The 24,776-nt window shown below is 40.4% G+C and overlaps 1 pseudogene; it reads left to right on the forward strand.

Annotated features, from left to right (window-relative positions):
- Positions 1-225: 225 nt before the first annotated feature.
- The window catches only part of LOC130034944 (uncharacterized), a 41,773-nt pseudogene continuing 17,222 nt past the window's right edge, over positions 226-24,776 (forward strand).

Raw genomic sequence — 24,776 nt, forward strand, 5'->3', positions numbered from 1 at the left:
TCTTACTTTGGACAAACTGGCAGGCTACTGAATGTAACCTGCCCACACGGCAGAGTCTGGCAAACTCCCCGTGGCGTAACCAATATGCCAAATACCAGTAACAATGATGGGTCTCATTCTCCTAACCCTGAATGAGTTTTGATATGGCACTTTAAAAAAAATCTCAAGGCTAGGACGAAAGGAGACATTACTGGGGCCTGCTCGAGGCAATCGATGAACAACAGGATGGTCGTGATCGTGGTCGTGAAAATAAGTTGTGTACTGAAGCCATCTTCATCAAAGTTTGAAGCTAAGTCTTTCAGGTAATCTGCTTCTGCTTCTATATCAGTGCCTGTCCTTCATCCTGCCCTTTGATATTATGAAGTCAGTTTAATCTTTGCTAGCTTCCAACTTTGCTTTTGCAGCTTTCTCACCTCTCTCAAATTTCATATGATTCAAGAGAGTTAGGTACTGGCTTTGGATTAAGGAATTGTCTCAAGGGAATGTTTCAACTAACCTGATGTTTTTACCCAGACAGCTGAAATGTCAAATCAGCAATAAGGCAGTTGTGTTTCTTATCATTCGTCTGCTCACTGGAGTAGCACTTTTAATTTCCTTCCCCTGGCTGTTTGATGCAAGAGGGCCTGATTTATACTACCTCAGTATTTAACAGGCTTTCTAGTTAAGCTTAATCACTAGCTTTTGATGTAAATTTAGAGACACGTAAGTCTTGCTTTCAGTTGAACCCTGAGAAGCTATTACAGAGTTATTAACCAACCTACTTTTAATATGTCTATCTCCAGGAAATGTGATGGAATAGCTAATTGCTGGATCAGTCTGAACACACAAAACATTCATTAAGTTGGCTATCTTATAATGGCATTGTTTTTGTTGCCCCCAATGACCAAAGGAACATGGGAATATGAACATGTGGGACATATTTGTAAGAAATTTCAAAATGTGACAGAGACTTGAATACAAATAATTCGTAAAAAAAGTGGATATAGATTTGTTCTACACAGATTTTCCACACACCTCCCATTTGTAAAAATGTAGTTAACTGTGATGTGCCATAACTCAAAATTCCACAACACGAGGTACTCCTGTGTATTATATAGGTAAGAATGGCATAATATCTTGAAAATACAAAAGTGTATCATTTAATAAGAATGTCACCATATATACACATATGTATTTATACAAATATATATGATAGTGTCAATGTTATTGAGACTGAGGAAACAAAATAAATTGGACAAGTGGAAAAAATTAAAATCTTTTACACCTGCATATCAATTTTACAAATATCAATGCTAAATAAAATTGAATTTGAAATCGTTTCTAGTTTCAAATACTGGTAGATTGGATCATTTAAAATAATCTTCTAACCAAAAGCAACTTTGAAATATATGTCATTGTTTTAAATTTTCATAAATATTGGGGCAAAAGAGATACTACACTGGGTAAGGGACTTGCACAGAGCTGACGTGAGTTCAATCCCGAGTACTGAACATGGTCCCCTGAGTGCAGATACAGGAGAAAGACTTGAGAACTGATGAGTGTGCCCACCACCCTCTTTCCTCTCTCATTCCCCCAAAAATGTTTCTTAAAAAACATGAAATTACTCAAGAACTTAGGAAATTAAGCTGGTAAAATGAAGAGCATATGAACTGACACAGAGACATAGAAGGGTCATAGTCAAAGGCAAAGAAAGAAAAACCCACACAATCCACACACAGATATTCAAACCAACACACATAGAAACCAACATAGACAAGAAGCAAATAATCACATTGACACCCCAAACACACAGACATAGTGACACATGGAATAACATGAAGTGTCACAGACAGGAACATAGGCACACATAAGCAAGATTCAGACTCTGAACTAAACTGGGCTCTGAGTGTTCATGTCATATATATGTGACATGGAGTAAGCCTGAAAAGTTGGCACTACCTTATCTTTATGACTTTTGCACACTAAGAAAGAAACCCAATTTAGATGAAAGAAGAGAAGCAAATGGTAACTAAGATGATGGTGCTAACATATCCTAACTGTTTATGAAATTTATCCCTGTGTGCAAAATTACTTTTGCAAGTGTGTGTAAGTGGAGTGAACTACAATACAGCAGATGAAAAAATAAATCCAAGCTCAACAGTATATTTTTTCTCCCTCTCTCATTGGTCTAAAAACGTTTCTAGGCCAGAGAAACAGGCCAGCTTCAGGACTGATCTCAGAGGGATGCTGGCAGCTAAGTTATTCCAGGTAGACTCAGCTGCTCCCAAGCCCAGATCTCTGGAGACTTTGCTGGATGGGGGCAGTCTGAGTCACTATGCTGCCAAAGGCCGAGTGCTCCACCCAACCATTTCAGCACCCACAGTCAAAGAAATGACCCAATTTCAGGACTGATGTGGAGAGGCACCTGCAGCTGATGGTCATGGACCCAAAGGTCTTGAAGCACAGAGCAGCATATGCAGCTGCAGGACACCTCCGAACTTCACAGAGCTGATAGCCCAGTAAAAGCACAGAAAATTAGATGGGAAAGTCGCCCATGACGCTCAAAGTTTCTAACAAAAAATAAAAGTTTCTAAGTGACAGAACCCACAATACTCGGCAGAAACATCCCAACAAATTAGCAGTGTTTGCAACTTTAGTACCTGATAAATTTGGACTCAAGGCAGAATATGTTCAGTAGGATAAAGTGAGCAGGGGCTCTTGATTTCTCAGAGACAAGAGGTGTTGGGAACATTGACATGAACCAAGAGTGAGGAAACCAGGAAGAGTTTAACAGTCAGCCTTTGTGTAGAAATTAACTAGTGAGCAGTCAGATATTTTAATAAGATTATAAGCATGTAGAAGCTGTTGACATAAGTTAACCATATACATCTTGTGGAAAAATTATAATAATCAAAAGAAGAAAAGAAGAGAACACAAGCCATAAACTCACATTTTCTTGTCCTGATGTGAGAAAAACAAAAAGTTATCACAAAAAAGAAGAAAAATAGTTTAGATTTGAAAAAATATCTAGTTAAAAGTTGTGTCAAGGAAGAGATCAAAATCTAGAAGGCAATTACAAATGAATTTTTGCTGTGCTAAAACTATGCAGAGGAAAATTCCTAAAACTTTGACATAATTAGTGCTGGAGAGATAATACAGTGGGTAGGGCATTTGCCTTGCACATGGCCAACCTGGGTTCGATTCCCAGCACCCATATGGCCCTTTGAATACCGCCAGGAGTAATTCCTGAGTGAGGATCCGGGAGTAACTCCTGTGCATCATCAAGTGTGACCCAAAAAGCAAAAAAAAAATAAAACATTGATATAATTGAAAGGTCACTGTCACTGTCCTTCCATTGCTCATCGATTTGCTGGAGTGGGCCCAGCAACACTGTGAGACTTGTTACTGTTTGGCAAATTGAATACGTCACGGGTAGCTTGCCAGGCTTTGCCCTGCCAGCAAGATACTATCGGTAGCTTGCCGGGCTCTCCGAGAGGGGCGGAGGAATTGAACTCCAGTTGGCACTGTTGGCTGCATGCAAGGCGAATGCCCTCCCGCTGTGCTATCACTCCAGCCCTAATTTTATCAAAGTTTTAGGAATTCTTCTGTACAGTTTTAGCACAGCACAAATTGATTTGTAATTGCCTTCTAGATTTTGATAATTAAAAGACCAGAGGTAAATAAAATTAAGTCCTAATATTTTAATTCAAATATTTCAAAAACAACAAAAGATACAAAAGTAGCTAGCAATGAAAAATATTAAAAATAATAATGTTGAGGCCAATGAAATAGTAAAGCAGGAAAGGGACTTCTCTGGACATGACTGACTCATCTTTGATTTCCATATGATCCCCAAACACCTCCAGGACTGATCCTTGGGCACAAAGCCAGGGGCAAACACTGAATATAGCTGTGTATGATCTAAAACCAAACAAAAATAAAAAATAATAATGGTACAGTTGATCACACAACTATGCAACAGTTAAGGGCACTGACTCCTCCATAGTTGAAAATCTAAGTATAAGTTTTTGACTACCCAAAAACTAAACAATAGGTATCCTGCTGTTTACCAATAGTATAAAGTTGATTAATACATTTTTTGTATCACTTGATCACTTGACATCCCATTACTCATCAATCCACTCCACCAGCAACGTCTCCATTCGTCCCTGTCACATGCTAGTGTAGCCCAGTGCCGTCTGCTCATTCTGGGAACACGAACAGCTTCAAACCGATCATTCAGGGTCTTGACAAAGAAGTCTGACCATCTCATACATGGGCGACCACATGATCTTTTGACATCCCATGAATCTAGTCGGTAATGGCTCTAGTCCAGCGGTCATCTCTAAATCTCATCACATGTCCAGCCCATCTGATTTTCGACGCCTTAATAAACAAGACAGCGTCCCTGATTCTTGATCGTCAACAGAGGTTAGAATTCCAGATTCTTACTCTCATTTGAGTGACGCGTGATACTCCAAGTCTAGCTCTTTCGATTCCTCTTTGGGAGACCTGAATAGCATTCTCATACTGTTTGTGTAGGGCCCAGGTCTCTGAGGCCTATGCTAATGCAGGAAGAACAGTGGAATCCAAGAGATGTGCCCAGAGCCAGAGGTTCTTCATCTCCTTAGCTATTTCTTTGATGCTCTTGAAGGTGTTCCAAGTCACTCTCTTCCTCCTGCACAACTCAGGTGCCAGGTCATTCGGGACCTGTTTGTTTGTTTGTTTATTATAAGTCAGTCACAGAAAATAGAATGCCATTAAGAAAATCATAAAGAGAAGATAGAATACTCTATTGTTCTGGGGGAGTTTTATTTTGATTTCAGGGCCACCCTGGGATGTACTCAGGATTTACTCCTCCTGGGCCTATGATTAGGGATCACTCATGGTGGGTTTTGGAAAGCAGAGGAAATGCCAGGGATCACACCAGGTAAGGTGAGTACAAGATACTGCTTTAACTGCTGTACTATCTCTCCACTATACTATTCTATACCACAGAATGAAAAATCTCCATCCAGCCATTTTATTTTGTTAGCAATACCACTATTAAATGGCATTTCTTCTAATACACTTCCAGCAACTTGCCAGGCTCTCTGAGAGGGATGGAGGAATTGAATCCAGGTCGACCACATGCAAGGCAAATGCCCTACCCGCTGTGCTATTGCTCCAACTCCCCCTTTTTTTTATAGTGGGTATGGCATTTGCCGTGCACACAGTTGACCCAGGTTCAATCCTCTGTTCCTCTCGGAGTGCCTGGCAAGCTACCTAGAGTATCCCGCCTGCATGGCAAAGACTGGCAAGCTCCCCATGGCCCTTCTATGTGCCAAAAAGAGTAACAACAAGTCTCACAATGGAAACGTTACTGGTGCCTGCTCGAGCAAATTAGTGAACAACCAGAGGACAGTGCTACAGGGCTACTGTCTCTCCAACCCCTCTACTGTTTTTGTCCAAAACATAAGTTTGCATACTGTTTATAAGAAAGAATGTGTATAAAAACAATTCATACAGTTCAAATCATTTTTATACACTTATTGCATCCTTTATAAAAGTGAACCAAAGCAGGGCTAGAGCAATAGAACAGCGGGTAGGGTGTTTGCTTTGCACACTGCTGACCCAGGTTCGATCCCTGGCATCCCACATGGTTCCCCAAACACTGCCAGGAGTGATTTTTGAGTACAGAGCCAGGAGCATCGCTGGGGTTACTGGGGTGTGACCCAAAAAGCAAAATAATTAAAAATACAAAAAAGGGAACCAAAGCATAAAAAAGTAATGACTAAGCTTTGCAGTTTTTACACAATAAAGAAGAGGCCTTGGATTGAGAGGTTATTGCTTGTGGGGGTTAATGAAAGTCAGGGCAGCCCAAATTACAGTTGATTCTATACCCTTTGCAGAGGCTAAATGGTCACAAGAAAATTCAGGTGATTGTAAATGAGTGGCAGGGCACCCAATGTCCTGCTGGACTAGACAGTTTCACAGAACCACAGGGTGCAGGGAACAGCATCTGAATCCTTAGGGACCCGTGGTTATAGAAACTGCCTCCTACCAGCACACAGCAGAGAGACAAGCCTATGCTCAGTGGTCTTGGAAGCACGGAAAACTCCCAAGGACCCCACACTCTCTTGGTCCTATTAGACCCACAAGATATCCTGCCAGGAATTGCAATTGCTGAGGTTCAAATGATGCTTCTGCAGCCTCAGTGGATGCATCACTAGATACGTTACCAGGGCACCAGGCAGAGCAGTTCTCAACAAACTGTATAATGACTTGTCTGATACCTGAATTTTGAGGGAAATATTTTAAGGTAATCGAAATTTCACCTCACTCTAGAGAAAAATAATTTCCTGCATTGAAACTGTTACAAAATGGACTGGAAAGATTATAGAAGGGTCAGGCTTTTCTTGCTGCCTTGCACACTGTGGACTCCAGTTCAAGTCCCAACACCACACATAGGTCCCCTGAGAACCACCAGGAGCGACTCCTTAGTACAACTCCAAAACAAAATTGTAAAATGTATGTTACAGAAAAAAACTTAGAAACAAGTAATATTCAAGAACAGCAATAATGTAACTTATCAATAGTATAAGCATGTTAAAAGTATCGATAAATGGATAATTTTCTAGGGGAAATCACTATGCTGAAAAAATGCTTTTTTAGTTTTTATTAATCTGCTGCAGATATTAAACAAATAATTTATATGATCTTAAATTTAGAAACCCAGATTAGTCAATATTATTTAAAAGTTTCCTGTACTATTGCATAGTTTATACTATAATTCATCAAATATTTTGTAAAGTTAATTAAATTTTATTTATCAAATTAATTTAAAGTAAGTAACAGAGTATTGATACTAGTACAAGGATTTGCAAACTCAGAAAAGAGGCGAAATAGGGTCTGAAGCAGATTCCCATTAGTGACCTTGAAATTCAGTGAGGAAATATCAATAAATAGTGCTAACCCAGCTGGATACCAAAATGGAAAAACAGCATTAACCTCTGCCTCACATCATAAGGAAAAGCAATTTGCAATGATTGCAAATTATAAATGAAAGAAAAAACTAATGACTTTGATTAGATTAAGATTTTTTAATAACAACACACAAAAACATATTGACTAAAAAGGAAAAACTGAATAAATTAGGTTATATAAAGTTCAAAGATTTGTTAAAGGTAAAGGTAAAGGTAAAAGAAAAAAGCTCTACCAGACAGAAAAAATACAGAGTTTATAATCAAAGAAAATATTTCAAGTGCTCTAACAATGCAAGGCATATGTGAACAACTCTAAACTCTATAAAGAAAAGACAGTGAAACAAGACTTAAATAACAAGTGAAGAAACGGAGCCTGAGAGACAGTAACAGTTCTTGCCTTGCAAGTAGCTGGGGGGTGGGGGTGGGGGCTGTGACCATGGTTTGATTCCCTGTCACCACTTACGGTCCCTTGAGCACCTTCAAAGGTCACATCTGAACATCAACACATCAATAACTCTTGAGAACTACAGGATATAATTCCGCACCACCACCACCCCACCAAAAAAAAAAAAGAAAGAATAAAAGAAAAATCTGTATTTTATCATTCTTGTCAAGAAAAAGGCAGGAACACCAGGAAAATTACTCTTTGTAATTAATCATTAGTAAAACAAACTAAAACCACAGTGAAAAACCACTTTACATCCACTTGGATGAGCATAACAACATGGAAAAATAGCAAGGATATGAAGAAATTAGAATTCTTATACTTTACAAGTGGGAATGTAAAATGGTGTGGTGGAAATATCCGAGACACTTTCAGCAAGATAAACACATGGTTGCCATCGGACCTAGCATTGTCATGTGCAGGTATATTGAAAATTCCTCAAGTTACTGAAAACAGATAAGGTAAAGGTAAAGGTAAAGGCCCTCCCATTGATCATCGATTTGCTCAAGCGGGCCCAGTAACGTCTCCATTGGAGACTTTTGTTGTTACTGTGTTTAGCATATCGAATACTCTCGGTAGCTTGTCGGGCTCTCCGAGAGGGGCGGAGGAATCGAACTTGGGTCGGCCATGTTGGCCGCTTGTAAGGCGAACACCCTACTGCTGTGCTGAAAACAGATGTTCAAAAATAAAACAAAAAACCTGTATATGGCTATTCCTAAAGACATTTTTCAGAATAGCTAAAAAAGTACAAACATTCTAATATATGTTAATTGATAAAGGATAAAATATTATGGCTTATCAAAAATGTTCAGTTATAAAAAATTATTCAACAATCAAAAAAGTAAAAGAATTGAACCTGAGTCATAGCACAGCAGGTAGGGTGCTGACCTTGCATGGAGCTGGTCTGGGTTGCATCCTTAGCACCTCACATGGTTCTCTGGGCCCCCCAGGAGTGATCCCTGAGTGCTGAGCTAGGAGTAAACCCTGAGCACTGCCAGGTGTGGCCCTGAAATAGCCCCCTCCCCCAAAAAACTATGTGCTGAAACAAAGATTAACCTTAAACTCTTTATGCTTAAGGAGCCAGATCTTGCTGATAAGACACATCCGTAACTGGCAACCCCTTAAGAGACCAAAATTGACTTGTGATTGATTTCGTTGGGAACTAGAGAAAGGAGAAATGAAGTTACTGTGGAAAGGTAAAAGGTTTCCATGGGGGATGATGAAAATATTATAAAACAACACAGTGTTCTAAAATCTCTGAAGCAGTAGTTGAACAATATAATGAAGATTACATTGTTTCACTGATTTTTTTTCTTGTTTTTGTCTTGGGGCTTCACCTGGCAGTGCTCTCAGGACTGGCTCCTGGTTCTGCGCCAGGGCTCACATAGGGTACCTAAAATTGAGCCCGTTTCTGGTGGATGCAAGGCAAATGCCCTATCTCCGGTGCCACCGCTCAGGGCCCTCACTGATTTCCTTAACTCTGATTTTCAAATCACATGATGAATAATGATAAATTTTGTTATATGTACTTAATACACTTTTTCAAAAGAATGTAGGAGATTAGACTCCCAAGTACTTCCAAGAGAGTTTAATTTTGTTCAGGAAAATCAGAAAATACTACTATGCTCTTATGCATACACATTCTTTCAGATCTAAATTTCATGGATAAAAATTTATGTTAAGGATATACTTTAAAAGGTATGAACTGAATTTTTCATTAAGTCATTAATTCAACATTAAAAAGAAATTATAAACTAATGAAAAATTGGCAACTGTCTTTATGATACAATCATATATTAATTATCATGTAGCCAATTAGAATAAGACAGTGAATTTATCAATGCTGGTATTTGGAAATTTTTATAAGCTATATTTTAAAAGGATTATGAGATTATCACAACAAGCTCCCGGGAGAGCACAAGGCAGAGTCTCCTACCCTGTGTCTGACTATCCTCGCCAGGGCCCAACAGCTGAAGACCTCCAGGCCCCAACCAAGGCCTTACTGGAGCCACTCTCCACACACTTGGATAAGCCTCAGACATAACAGAACTGGCAGAGGAACCCAGGTGTGTGGGACCCGGGGCTGAGATCTCCAAGCCTGCACGGTTTGGGACTGGACCTGTCAGTAGCTAGACAGTTACACCCTCCAACTGCCGTGTAACCCCAACAAAGGCCAGGATCCAGAGATTATCACAATAAGCTCCCGGGAGAGCACAAGGCAGAGTCTCCTACCCTGTGTCTGACTATCCTCGCCAGGGCCCAACAGCTGAAGACCTCCAGGCCCCAACCAAGGCCTTACTGGAGCCACTCTCCACACACTTGGATAAGCCTCAGACATAACAGAACTGGCAGAGGAACCCAGGTGTGTGGGACCCGGGGCTGAGATCTCCAAGCCTGCACGGTTTGGGACTGGACCTGTCAGTAGCTAGACAGTTACACCCTCCAACTGCTGTGTAACCCCAACAAAGGCCAGGATCCAGAGATTATCACAACAAGCTCCCAGGACTATCTATTTAATTTTCTCTAAATTTTCAGGGTACCTTAAATATCCTTAAATATCCAACACGCACGGCAGAGCCTGGCAAGCTATCCGTGGTCTATGCCAAATAGACCAAATTGATATGCCAAATCCAGTAATAAATGGATCTCATTTCCCTAACCCTGAATATGCAGAGTCGAGAAGGATATGGAAGGAGAAGCTGATAAAACACCAAGGCAGACATAGGCTGCCAAAACGCAGAAAAACAAAAATGATTGTCTGTACTTTTAATGCTCGTACGCTGGCATCTGCTGCATCCATTGAAGACCTTATGGTACAAGCACGAAAGATCAAGTACGACATCATTGGTCTGACCGAAACGAGAAGACATCAATCCCATCATGCTGTTTTCGACACTGGAGAAGAACTGTTCCTTGGAACATGTGATAAAAGAGGCGTCGGTGGTGTCGGTATCCTTGTCAACACAAACTTAGTCACAAGCATTGATTCATTTGAATGCCTAACAACCCGAATCGGACGATTACACTTGAATAAATGTGGCTCACTACCGGCAGTTTCTATCTTTGTTGTCTATGCACCAACATCCAGTTATGGTGAAAAAGAAACTGAGAAATTCTACATGGAGCTGGAGAAATTCTATAAAGAAGATCACACCTTCTACAAGATCATTGTCGGTGATTTTAATGCCAAGATAGGGCCAAGAAGATCAGTCGATGAACTCCACATCGGAACCCATGGCCTGGAATGGAACAAACAGGGTGACAGACTGTCTGAGTTCATCATGTCAACCAAAACCTTCCATGGTAACTCACAATTCCAAAAGGCTGAATCTAAACGTTGGACATGGGAGTCTCCCGATGGACGGTTCCACAATGAAATAGACCACATCATATTCAATCGGCGGTTTTGCCTAACCGATGTTGCTGTTGTCCCAAAATTCCAAACGGGATCAGACCACCGTCTTCTTCGTGCAAAATTCTACCTCACAGAACGAGGAGAAAAGAATGCAAGGTTTAGGAAGAGGACTCCCAGAACAACCACCAACTGGGAACTCTTTGGCTCTGTTGCGGCAACATGGGAAGATGCCGTCATTGACAACATTGATGAGGAATACGATCGAATGATTCAGCACCTCCATGATTGTGCAAGGAATGCCAAGAGAGAGATAACCACAAAAAACCGTCTTTCTTCGAACACTCTTGAACTTATTCGCCAACGTGGCTTGGCACGTGCCTCAGGCAACCACAAGCAAACGTCCGAACTGGCAAAACAGTGCAGAGAAGCCATCAAGGATGACCTCAAAAACAGGAGAGCAGCAGTACTGGTAGATGCAGCAGAAGCTGGGAAAAACATTCGTAATGCCCGCCTGTCCTTCACCAACTACAAAACCAAGATGACTGCCCTCCGACATCATGATGGATCTATCACATCTTCCAGAAGGGCAATGGAGAAGATTATTCATGACTTCTACTCAGATCTCTTTAATAGCCACATCCACTTGCCCACATACCACATACCACATGATGGATATGTCGTTCCCAATGTTCTCCCTTCCGAAATCCAACATGCCATCTCGTCGGTAAAGAAACAAAAAGCACCTGGCCCAGACAAGATCAGACCTGAACACCTGAAGAACTTACCATCAGTACTCATCAATACATTGGCTCGACTCTTCCCACGCTACCTGTCTGAATGCAAGGTTCCATCCCAATGGAAAACCAGCAAGACTGTACTACTATACAAGAAAGGAGACATCCACGACATTGGCAACTATCGCCCAATTTGCCTATTGTCTGTCATCTACAAACTATTCACTCGAGTCATCCTGAATAGGATTAGCAGAACACTAGATGAAGGACAACCATGTGAACAAGCTGGATTCCGAAAAGGATTCAGTACCATTGACCATATCCACACAATAACCAAACTCATTGAGGTATCTCGGGAGTTCAAGATGCTGCTCTGTCTAACGTTCATTGATTTAAAGAAGGCCTTTGATTCTGTTGAGACGGAAGCGGTCATGGAAGCCCTAGCCAATCAGGGCGTACAAACTCAATACATCAGGATCCTTCGTGAGCTCTATTGCAGATTCACTACCAAGATCTCACCATTCTACAAAGAAGTAATCATCCATATCAAGAGAGGGGTTCGGCAGGGTGATACCATTTCACCAAAACTCTTCAGTGCCACCCTCGAGAACATCATGCGACGACTAGAATGGGAAAACATGGGAGTGAAGATAGATGGTCGGCAACTACACCACCTCCGCTTTGCTGATGACATCGTTCTAATAACACCAAACATCAGCCAAGCGGCACAAATGCTAGCCGACTTTGACCGTGAGTGTGGAAAGGTAGAACTACAGCTGAATCTTACGAAGACAATGTTTATGAGAAACAGCCTTGTTCCTGACACTCCATTCGCTCTCAACGGAACCACCATCTCCGAATGCAACAGTTATATATACCTAGGTCGAGAAATCAACATGATGAATGACCTGGCACCTGAGTTGCGCAGGAGGAAGAGAGCGGCTTGGAATGCCTTCAAGAGCATTGAAGAAATAACTAAAAGGACAAAGAACCTCCAGCTACGAGCACATCTCTTTGATTCCACTATTCTTCCTGCATTAACATATGCCTCAGAGACCTGGACCCTACGAAAACAGGATGAGAACGCTATTCGGGTCTCTCAAAGAGGAATCGAAAGAACTATGCTTGGAATATCACGATTCACTCAAATGAGAGATAGAATCCGGAGTTCTGATCTTCGTCAACGCTCAAGAATCAGGGACGCTGTCTCATTTGCCAAGACATCAAAAATCAGATGGGCTGGACACGTAATGAGGTTTACAGACAACCGCTGGACTAGAGCCATTACTGATTGGATTCCACGAGACATCAAAAGATCACGTGGACGCCCACCTATAAGATGGTCAGACTTCTTCGTCAAGACCCTAAATGATCGGTTTGAGGCTCTACATGTTCCTAAAACGAACAGATACCATTGGGCTACGCTAGCACGCAACCGGGATGAATGGAGACGTTACTGGCACCCGCTCGAATAAATCGATGAATAACGGGGAGTAAGTGATTAAGTGATAAGTGATATTTTAAAAAGTAAATTGCAGAATAGTACTTAGAATAAGTTAAAAAATACATTTTTAAAATCATTTATTCCAGGGACACTGATGTGTTTAGTAATATCGAGTTTGTCTTACATTTATGGTGATGATCTTTAAGTTTAATTCCTGAAAGCACACACTCAAAAGAAACATTTATTCTACAAAGGATTGTAGAATACTGAACACAAATGTACTAGTTACCACTCTGAATCATGAATAGTCATGAGGAAATACACTTAGAGTCAATGAAAAACAGAAAAGTTGGGAGGATAGCCTTTTTAAAGTTTTATCTTATTTTCAGAGACCAAAAATAAAATCAATATAAATTATTTGCCAAACCTTTAAAATGGTTCGATTTTCTCTACTAAATCTCTAAAAACAAAAAGCAATTTAATTTTAATTTATATTGCCTATTCAAAAACTTGGTGACACTAATGCACCTAGATTAAATATGTATGTTATGCATTTATTTGGGCATATAGTAATCAGATCTTTCTTAAAATAAATAGGATAATACGAATAGCAATTAGAACAGGGAATGATGGAATTATAAAGTAAATATGCCATCTTAACACTAAATTTTCTCAAATTAGAATTGCTGAGAATTTTTAAAACTGCCTCTGGTGCTATTTTTTTCCAGTTCTATCAAAAACATGAAAATACTCTGTCTGTACCCACAATCAGATGGCATTTCACACTCAATACCTCTGGATTAACTTAACAAGTCAAGAAATGTGTTATAGGGAGAGATAGTTGTCACAATTTTATCAACTTTCAAAAATATTTTATTATGCACATCAAGACTCTCATTGATTATTAACTAAGTTTTGGTATATAATGTGCACATTATAGTTATAGATTTAGTTATGAGGCATAGAATTAAAGTATAAAATATACAAAAAGCAATAACTACTTTTAAACTTGGGGGGTTTGGGGTCTATGCCCAGCAATGCTCAGGGTTTACTCCTGGCTATACGCTTAGGGATCACTCTTGGGAGAGCTCAGGACACCTTAAGAGTGTGAGGCATTGAAGTTGGGTCAGACAGGCAAGTGTCTTATCCACTCTACTTTCTCTCCAGTCTTACTAGCTTTAATTTCCTAAGGGAATTTCTTTTGAAGGACACTTTCACTGACAAACATTTTGATGCATTTTGCTGCATTTTTAGAATCTTTCTGAAAGATTTCTAAAATCTTCTGAAAGATTTCTAAAGGGCTGGAGCGATAGCACAGCGGGTAGGGCGTTCGCCTTACAAAGTGGCCAACATGGCCGACCCAAGTTCGATTCCTCCGCCCCTCTCGGAGAGCCCGGCAAGCTACCGAGAGTATTCGATATGCCAGACACAGTAACAACAAAGTCTCCAATGGAGACGTTACTGGGCCCGCTCGAGCAAATCAATGATCAACGGGAGGGCCTTTACCTTTACCTTCTGAAATTTGAACTGTTTCACCAGCTCTATTCCACAAATGCCAATGATTTGTAGCCATCCTGTTCTTCTTTTGGTTCCTCATGCAAGTTATGCTAATGACTCAAGAAATATCATTCATCCGGGTTGGAGAGATGGTACTGCAGGTAGAGCACTTACCTTCATGTGGCCAAGCTGGGTTTGATTCTCAGCACCACAAATAGTGCCATGGAATCCCACCAGGAGTGAGCCCTGAGTCAGCAATAAATCTCCACTTTGGGGGTGGGAGGATATATTCAATAACAGTCAGGGGTTATTTCTTGCTCTGCACTCTGAAATTAGAACAAGCAGGGCCAGATGTGATGCCGGGGATCGAACTTGGGTTGGCTTCATGCAAAGCAAATGCCTTCCTGTTGTATTATCTCTCTGACTCTTAAAAGTAAACCCTGAGCACCACAAAGTATGGTCTAAAAACAAACAAAGAGAGAGAGGCTTTATTTACTTCTTTCCCTATCATATAACATCTCACTGAGCCTCTCATGATGTCTTAGTTCCTTTTTATAGATGAGGTACCCGAAACAGGTGAATATTTCAGGACTCTATGACTGGAAAGTGAAATAGCCAGGATGTGAACACAATACAAATTTTTTGAACGCCTTTGCTCTCAAGATCTCCCCTTTTCTGGAAGAGAAGGGTTCAGTGGACAGTTGAGCTGATAGGGTTTGAGGCTGCTCCTGACATAGTGCTCAGAGAACCAAGTGGTTTCAGGAAATGAAGGGAGCAGCATTGAGAGAGTGAATGTGCTACCACTTGGGAAAGTTTCGGACTGGTGGAGACAGGCAGAAGCACCTGGCCAGCATGGATATAGTGTTCCACCAGCCCCAGACAGCAGCCATCAGGTCCACTTGATCTTCATGGCCAGGAGCTGATCCCCACCATGTGAGTATGTGGGAAGCTTTGGCTTCAGATTGGAGTGAAAATTTTTCTTAGCAATAAAAGGAAAGTCAGTCCTGACTGCTAGTCAGGTTTACAGACCCATCATCAATTTCATGGAAAAAAAATTCAGGAAGGAGATAAATGGTAAAGTAAAGTATCTTCTTCAGGAAATATTAAGATAGTAAAGGAGAGAAACATGTTTAAGAAAAAATACAGGCTTCTCTAGAGGGGAAATTGTTGAGAGTACACAATCAAAATAAAGATGTGGCAACCCCCAAATGGATATGCATACCATCCAACTTAAGATGTGGGCACTCCCCAAAATGAGGAATACATGCTGCTTGCTTCTGAAAAGTTTGGTAGGTTTGGGAGCGGGGGGAAGGACACATCCTGTGATGCTCAGGGCTGTTATGATCCTGGCTCTGCATTCATGAATCACTCCTGGTGAGCTGGTGAGCTCCAGAGGCCATAGGGGATGCTGGGGATAATATCCAGGTCAGCGGCATGAAGGCAAATGGCTTACCCACTGTACTATCTCTCCAGTTCCTACAATGCCAGTTTTACAGGGTTTTTTGTTTTTTCTTTCTTTCCCTAAACTACCTTCACTTGGGGTTTTCTATGTAGATAAGAGTTTTTCTAGAGCACTTTCAAGAGGAAGAGCTTGAAACTTTTGATGGTCTTCCTTCACATCTTTGTCCAAATCTTTTGTGGCAGGAGCTTCTCGCCCAGTAGTCCCAGGCTTCTCGGGGTCTCTGTTTCTGGATCACATGGGGTTCCTGATTTCACACTTTTTAACTGTTACTTGGATAGCTTTTATTTATTTATTTATTTATTTATTTGAAGCCCTAGCCAATCAGGGCATTCAAGCTCAATACATCAAGATCCTCCGTGAGCTGTATTACGGATTCACTACCAGGATCTCACCAATCTACAAAGAAGTAATCATTGATGTCAAGAAAGGGGTTCGGCAGGGTGATACCATTTCACCGAAACTCTTCAGTGCCACCCTCGAGAACATCATGCGACGACTGGAATGGGAAGGAATGGGAGTGAAGATAGATGGTCGGCAACTACACCACCTCCGCTTTGCTGATGACATTGTTTTAATAACACCAAACATCAGCCAAGCGGCACAAATGCTGGCCAACTTTGACCGTGAGTGTGGAAAGGTAGGACTACAGCTGAATCTTACGAAGACAATGTTTATGAGAAACAGCCTCGTTCCTGACGCCCGATTCGCTCTCAACGGAACGACCATCTCTGAATGCAACAGCTATGTGTACCTAGGTCGAGAGGTCAACATGACAAATGACCTGGCACCCGAGCTGCGCAGGAGGAAGAGAGTGGCTTGGAACGCCTTCAAGAATGTCGAAGAAATAGCTAAGAGGACAAAGAACCTACAGCTCCGAGCACATCTCTTCGATTCCACTGTTCTTCCTGCATTAACATACACCTCAGAGACCTGGGCCCTACGCAAACAGGATGAGAACGCTATTCAGGTCTCCTAAAGAGGAATTGAAAGGGCTATGCTTGGAATATCATGTTTCACTCAAATGAGAGAAAGAATCCTGAGTTTCGATCTCCGTCGACGATCAAGAATCAGGGACGCTGTCTCATTTGCCAAGGCATCAAAAATCAGATGGGCTGGTCATGTAATGAGATTTAAAGACGAACACTGGACTAGAGCTGTTACCAACTGGATTCCACGGGATGTCAAAAGACCGCATGGCTGCCCACCTACTAGATGGTCACACTTCTTCATCAAGATCATGAATGATTGGTTTGAGGCTCTTCATGTTCCTAGAGCGAACAGATGCCATTGGGCTACACTAGCACGGACAGGGACAAATGGAGACATTACTGGAGCCCACTCCAGCAAATCGACGATTAACGGTAAGTCAAGTGATCAAGTGATTTATTTATTTATTTTGGCTTTTTGGGTCACACCCGGCAATGTACAAGGGTTACTCCTGGTTCTGCACTCAGGAACTACTCCTGGCATTGCACAGGAGACCATATGAGATACCAGGGATCCAACCAGGTGGGCTGCATTCAAGACAAACACTCTACCTGCTGTACTATCACTCTGGACCCCTGAGTAGAGCCAAATAAATTTTATTTTTTTTATTTTATAAGGTTATTCATGAAATGTATTCCAACACCAATCCCACCACCACTATGCCTTCCCATCGGCATTATTCTACATCCCCTGTCTACCTGCTATTCTGTCTACCTACAAAAAAAGTACATGGGGACTTTCTCCTCTGAGATCTCACAGTCTTCATCAAGATAGGGATCAGAGCGACAGTACAGTGGGTAGGGTGCTTACATTACATATGGCCTACTCTTCCTTATGGATAACTGAAGTTTGATCCCCAGCACTCTATCTGATCTCCTGAACCCACCAGATGTGATCCCTGAATGCAGAGCTAAGAGTAAGCCCTGCGCACTTAGGTTATGCACAAAAGGAAAAAGAAAATCTAGTAAGATGAACATATATATTTTCTATCCCTTTCTATCCTTTTATCATGTTTTTCACTATCTTGACTGTGATTCTCATAAAATATATATGTGTATATTTATATACTGTTTTTCTATATATTTACTCTGTGCATCATATGTTTTAAGTATCTATTTGGTCCTCTGCATTATTTATTTATTCCCATCCTTATTTTTACATTTTTATGTTCATTTTCTTATATTTCATGAAATACAATAATATCTACTAAGCAGCTGCTCTTCATTTTTTTCTTTTCTCATCATTTATTTAGCTAATCATTTATATCTTCCCCTTCACATGAACTTTAAAATGAGCTTGTCAAATTCCATAAGAATATTCTCAGAATTTTGATTAAGATTATATTAAATTTATATGAGTTTGGGTAGAACTGCCAGATTGAGTGTACCCTTCAGAAATGTGATCATATCCTTGTATTTATATCTTTTTTATATCATCATATAAGCTATTAGTGTTGTGTTCTTTCCTGCACATGACAGATTAATCATCATTTGATAAATTTAGTCAACTTGGCTGACCAGCTTGTTCTCCATGTTATAAAGGAGTGTATGCCATCACTTATAGCTGTTTTTAGTTATTTATTTTTTTAAAAAATTGAAGTTGTATTCACAGTGTTTTCTTAATGAGGTTGCAAAGCTCATCCTGTAAGCTTAAACTGATGCAATTTCAGAAGAGTTTCTGAATTACTTTTACAATTTTGCTTAAAATGTTTTACTGGTTGAGCTCATTTTGGTCGTATTATTTCTGAGAATTTTCTAAAAACTTTAACTTCTTTCTATCAAGATCCTTTCATTCCTTTTTTTAACAACACCCAAAAATATTCAGGGATTACACCTGGCTCTGCACTCAGTAATTACTCCTGGAGGTGCTCAGGGGACCATATGGGATGCCAAGGACCAAGTTGGCCACATGCAAAGCAAACAATTTCCCCAATGTACTATGACTCTGGCTCTGATTTTTCATTCTGTGATGCAATCCTTGATGGCCTCTAAGAGCCCTCTGAGCTCCTGTGACTCACTCCTATAACCAATTGACTAGTTCACTTGTCCACTTGGGTGGACAAGTGCCTGGTACTCAGGGCTAAGAACTGTTTTTTGATATTAAAGTTGTCACTGGAAATGTCTCAGATGGCTCCGCACATCCTGGTTACTTTGACACCGTGATCTGAAGTCCTTCTAACCCTATAAGGGAGCACGAGAGCCACTGATCACTCCTTCCTCCTCAGAACTTTGTAGGATTTAAGCAACACACCATCATTTTTTTGCATTCCTTTCCACCTCCTTGTCACCTTACAAAGTGGGCCAATGCACCTGCTATGCCAAAGGCTGCCCCTGGCCCCACACACAACACAGAAACTGTGGGCAGCAGAGGGAAGGTGGAGTTTGTATACAGTAGCAGCAGTGAGCTCTAATGAAGGTTTTTCATGAATTAATCCAAAACTCTAACAACAGGAAGGACAACAGTGGCTTCTATTTATCACTAGTATGCCAGGCATTTGCTATTGCATGTTGACATTACTCTAGTTCAGTGATTCTCGACCTTTTTTCACCTTGGCCTTTTCTGAACTTGTTTCCTTTTTATTCCATTTCCCCTGCCTGCCCCCCTCACCTCCTGCCCAATATGTGTGGTGTTACTGGTTGTTCCTTATGCTTCTATCTTCCATTTGTGCTATTTTTGCCCAAGACCCCATGGACCATCCTGGTTGAAAAATATTGCTCTAGCTCATATACCAACTATAAGTGAGATATTTGTCATCTCTCTATTATTGTTAAAGTGGAAGTTCAGAAGCTAAAGAAGTCTGCTAAAGCCATAGGATTAATAAGAATCAGAGCTGCTAGAATAACCATTTGGCAGAATAAAGTAATTTTTGACTTATCAGCTCTAAAATATCTCAGATACTAAAAAGGAAAAAAATCTATAAATTAATAATTGTCATTTACAAATCTTTCCATTTCTTCTTGTCAGCAAGTAAGAAAGAACGTGAAAGTCAGTTATATTGTAAATAGCACCAGGTAGGCAGTATATCTAGGACTGTGTGGGAGTTTGAAAGATTTCTTTTTTATGGCAAATCCCAGTGACATAAAGCACATGGAGAATGATGTAACTATTGTTCTGTTCAAAAGAAACACCTACCTGCCAGTTTTCTATAGAAAGTCTTCAGTTGGCTTATAATTCCAAGATTTAATTTTTTCTAGGGAAACATAGGAAGAAATTACAGATTATATTTTGTGATCAAGAAAGCCATGGAAACAAGTTAGTCACATGTGCTGATGAGAGTTTAGTTTCAACAGAATCAGGAAATATGGAGGTGAGTGAATGCAATAAGGAATGAGAGGTAACACTCAATCCATCTTTTTTCCTCAGCTCCTAGGCTGTCCCTGCTTACATGTGCGATTTCCACATTTATCCAAGAAGGAATTTGCCTGGGTTTGAACTGAGTAATGTTTCTGACTAACAAATACATCTCTTGAAAGAATAAAATGGTATTGCCTTCCTCAGAGGTTAATTCTGAGTATTCGATACAAAAGTATGGGTTCAGAGGAGCTAGCCTGGTGCTTAACTTATATCAGGTTCTAAGCTTGTAGGCATGATCTGTGTCTACTCATCTTTGTTTCAGCATTGCTCAAGGCAAGTATGTGAAGACTGTCAGGGCTATACACAGTGGTACACAGGGGTTGGTAGATCCATTCTTTACAAAGAGTGATTCCTGCATAATTTGCCACCACAACTCCCAGAGGCCCAGGATTCACACAACACCCAAATAAATATTTTGCTTTGTCAGTTTTGTCTCTCCAGGCAGCTTTCCCTGCTGGGAATATTGGAAGGAATCTTTGTGCCTCATTTCAGACTCAAGGTCAAAGATCGACAGGTTTTTTCCTCACTCCAGTGCAATTGGATAGGTATTAATGGAAGTCATCAATGATCTCATACCTACCTCTGGGGCTGAACTACTATCTGGAGAAGGAAGAAGTAACGAAGAAAATAACAAACAAACAAAATCAAACAAAATATTAGCTTGCATGTCTGAAACTATAAAATACAGTGGAATGGAATTTAAATAACTATAACCATAAATGCAGTTAGTGAAAACAATTATGTCCTCTTAAAGTCACTTTTCTCTGGAGAAGCAGCACAATATTTGAAAAGGGGAATCAAAATAATTAGAAAGAATGTGTGAAATGACATGGAATAAAAATAGATGTATAAAATAACTATAGAAATGTTTGCAGTACTTGTGATGCAGAAGTTGCTTGATAATTCATTTCACAGGTTTGTTGTGGGGGTTGGGAGTTACCTATATTGTAAAATGTTTATCCACTTGAGGATTCATCACCCCAAGATGAGCTGAAGTACAATTCTCACCACAGATAAAATTGACTTCCTCTTTCATGAAGAGATGTTGATGAGATCTTCAGAATGCCTTCAATAATACAAGCAATGAGAGCCACAAATAGGGTATTTCTGCAAGTCCTCACCATGCCTGGCAAGGCCTGAAGTGTGCTTTGGACAGGAAGAGGCACTCAGGAGACACTAATTAACAGTGACAACTGTGACAGTGGCCTTTTTATTTCTCCCCCCAAAAAATCTATTTGGAGAAATACACACACACACACACACACACACACACACACACATACACATACACATACACATACACATACACACACACACACACACACACACACACACAAGCCCTTGCAAGAGAAGAACATTAGTAATGGCTTTGGATAGATAATTTAGTGAGACCATTAGAAAACATTGCATCTTAGCATCCAGTTATTAAAATTGGTCATTGGTGATTTTGCATTTTCTCATTTCCACTCAGGCAACAAAAGAATCTGTTAAGCTAGAATAATCATTTATCTGAGTCAAGCAGAGAACTCAGTGATACCTATAAGCAAAGCCTGCTGAGGAAATCTGATTTGGAAGACTTTGTACATCTTAAACCTTTTAAAGAAAATCCATGCCCACCACCAGCACACCGGATGGCCACGGTTTCCCAGGCACACAAGGTCAGAACAGCATCACATTCTCAGGCCCTTACATTAAATGACTGGCCACTTGGGCCTAGAATCATTGGTGCAGCAATGCTCCAGACCTCCTGAACACTGCTTCCTGGGGAAAAAACGAAGCAAAACAAAAAAATTTTTAAAGACAGGAAGAAAAGAAATTCCATACCAAATAATCATGAAACATTTTTTTTATTTTTAGAATATAATTTTATTTTTAGAATATTCCATTTTCCAACTTCTTGTTGTCATTGTTGCTTTTCAGTGCCTGAGATTGATCCCAGGACCCTACACGTGTAAGGCAAGTGCTCTAGTATTGAGTCACATCCCTGGCCTCATTTAAAATATTTTAATAGCAAATTTAGCTTAATGTTAGATGGTAAGTACTTGGAATTTCATGCATGCTTTATTTTATAATATCTATTATGTTTTGTTATCCCTGTTATGTTTTAAGGAAACTGGTCCTAACTGCATTTAATAATGAGCCAACTCAGGATGGCGATCTGTTAGCTTACTTAATACTTGTATTGCTTTTTATTTTTTCAAAGCTGTAAGACACTCTGATAACTTTATATTGGTCATGAGAGTTTATACTTACAAAAAGAAGCAGTGATCAAAAACTGGCAACAAGCAATTTGGAATGTCTCTCTAAGTTTCATTTATTTATGTCACAATAGCTTGCAATTAACCTTCAAAGTGGACTTTCTTATTAACAAAGATGCTGAAAGTACTTTGGGGAGGGCGGTGGGGAGGATGTGGTTCACATGTAGTACTCAAGAGGTTTCTCCTGATAATACTAGGCCAGATGTTTAGGGCAATTGATGTGGTACTTCTCTGGCCAATGGTACTAGGGGTCACAAGGATAATCCTGGTGATGTTTTCGTTAACACTAGGATCACACCCTGTGATGCTCAGGACTTGTAAGGTTAAACCCTGACTATACCCTGCAGTCTCTGGGAGCTACCCAGTATGAGGGATGGAACTCTGGTCTCTGTGCACGCAAAATATATGCCTCTGACCAGACACACACACACACACACACACACACACACACACACACACACACGCTCGCACGCGCGCACGCACACACGGGCCAGAGAGACAGTACAGTAGGTAGCATTATTGTTTGTATTCAGCCTACTCGGGTTTGAACCCTGGCACCTCATGAGGTCCCCTGAGTCCTGCCAGAAATAATCCCTGACTCAGAACCAGAAGTCAGGCCTAAGAAGAGCCAAGTGTGGCCACCCAAAAAGTTTAAAAGAAAAAACTTTTTTTTTTTGCTTTTTGGGTCACACCCAGCCAATGCTCAGGGGTTACTCCTGGCTCTGCACTCAGGAACCACTCCTGGAAGTGCTTGGGGGACCATATGGAAAGCTAGGAATCAAACCCGGGCCGGCCACATGCAAGGCAAATGCCCTACCCACTGTGTTATTGCTCCAGCCCCTAAAAGAAAAATTTTTAAATATATGTACATAGAGATTTATTTAACACACACACACACACACACACACACACACACACACACACACACACATATATATATGTATAGTCATGTTAATATATGATATTTTTCTTGGATAATACAAAAATATTTTTAAATAAATGTTTTTATTTACACACTGTGATTTACACAATTTACAATTAATATGTCCCCACTATAAGTGTAAAGTTTCTGGAATTCTGTAGGATAACATTGTTTTGTCCTTCCTGTATAGCCTCAGGTAGTTTAGGTTTATTGGGTTGCTCCCATCATTTTGCTCCCATTCCTCTGTGTTTATTTGTAACTTCTTTCTTTATGCTCTGTTGCTTGTAAATATTGTTTTTCTCCTTTCCTCAATCCAATAACTCTATCAACATCTTAATACTAGTTATTTTTGTATGGACACAGTAAGAGATACAATGAGGCTTGTAGTGCAGCTCTCCTGGGAACATCTTACCACAGACTCAGACTACAGAGCTCAGGCCCGATTAATCATTCCTAACCCTAGCAGGGTTCAAATATAGTTATTACTTTTTGGACCATGACAGCATTTGTCCATGACCAAGCTCTTAATTTACATGACCAAGCTCTTAATTTATAGTTAAGCATAATGGCACTTTGGTCAGGCCCATCTCGATGCCAGGGTAGCACATAGCTTACCGCTTGCCCTGGCTCTATCCAGTCCTTCGTTGGGTCCCTGCCTTTGAGGGTGCTAGGAAGTAAGGGCAGCTGAGGTGTAGGTCGAGAGAACAGATGCCCAGGAGGAAAATATCACTGAGAGTCATGTTACAAAAGCATAGTATATACTGTCTTCTTGTGTCCATACAAAAAGGAAATTGCTCTGAATAAACTATGCAAATGACTTAGGAAGAAGAGAAAAACAATATTTACAAGTCAACAGAGCACACAAGAAAGAAGTTACAAATAAATACAAAGGAATGGGAGCACTGTGATGAGAGTAACCCTATAAACCCAAACTACCTGAGGTTATGCAGAAAGGACAAAACAGTGTTATTCTACAGGCTTCCTCCCCATGCATCCTGTCTCTTTGATAGACACATTTTTTAAGATGAATTATAATCTGAGTCCCCTGCTTCAGTGTTGATGGCTCTGTGGTTTAGATATAGACATCTACCACCCTCTCCACCACCCATATGTCCAAGGCCCTGACCCTTGTCCCTGTTTGCTCCTGTCTGTTTCTTCTTACTCTCCCCTCCATTTCCCTCCTCCCTTGGCCTTTTTTGTTACTATAATCATAGACCAAGGACTTGCCCAACTTTGGTATCTTACCTTTCCTTGTTGTATTATTTTATATACTACAGATGAGATCATTCAGTATTTGACCTTCTTTTATGACCTACTTCACTTGGCATGATATATTCCAGTTCCATCCATGTTGTGATGAACTGCATGATTTTT

Source organism: Sorex fumeus, unplaced genomic scaffold, assembly GCF_029834395.1.
Source record: "Sorex fumeus unplaced genomic scaffold, SorFum_2.1 ptg000063l, whole genome shotgun sequence".
NCBI classification, from domain to species: domain Eukaryota; kingdom Metazoa; phylum Chordata; class Mammalia; order Eulipotyphla; family Soricidae; genus Sorex; species Sorex fumeus.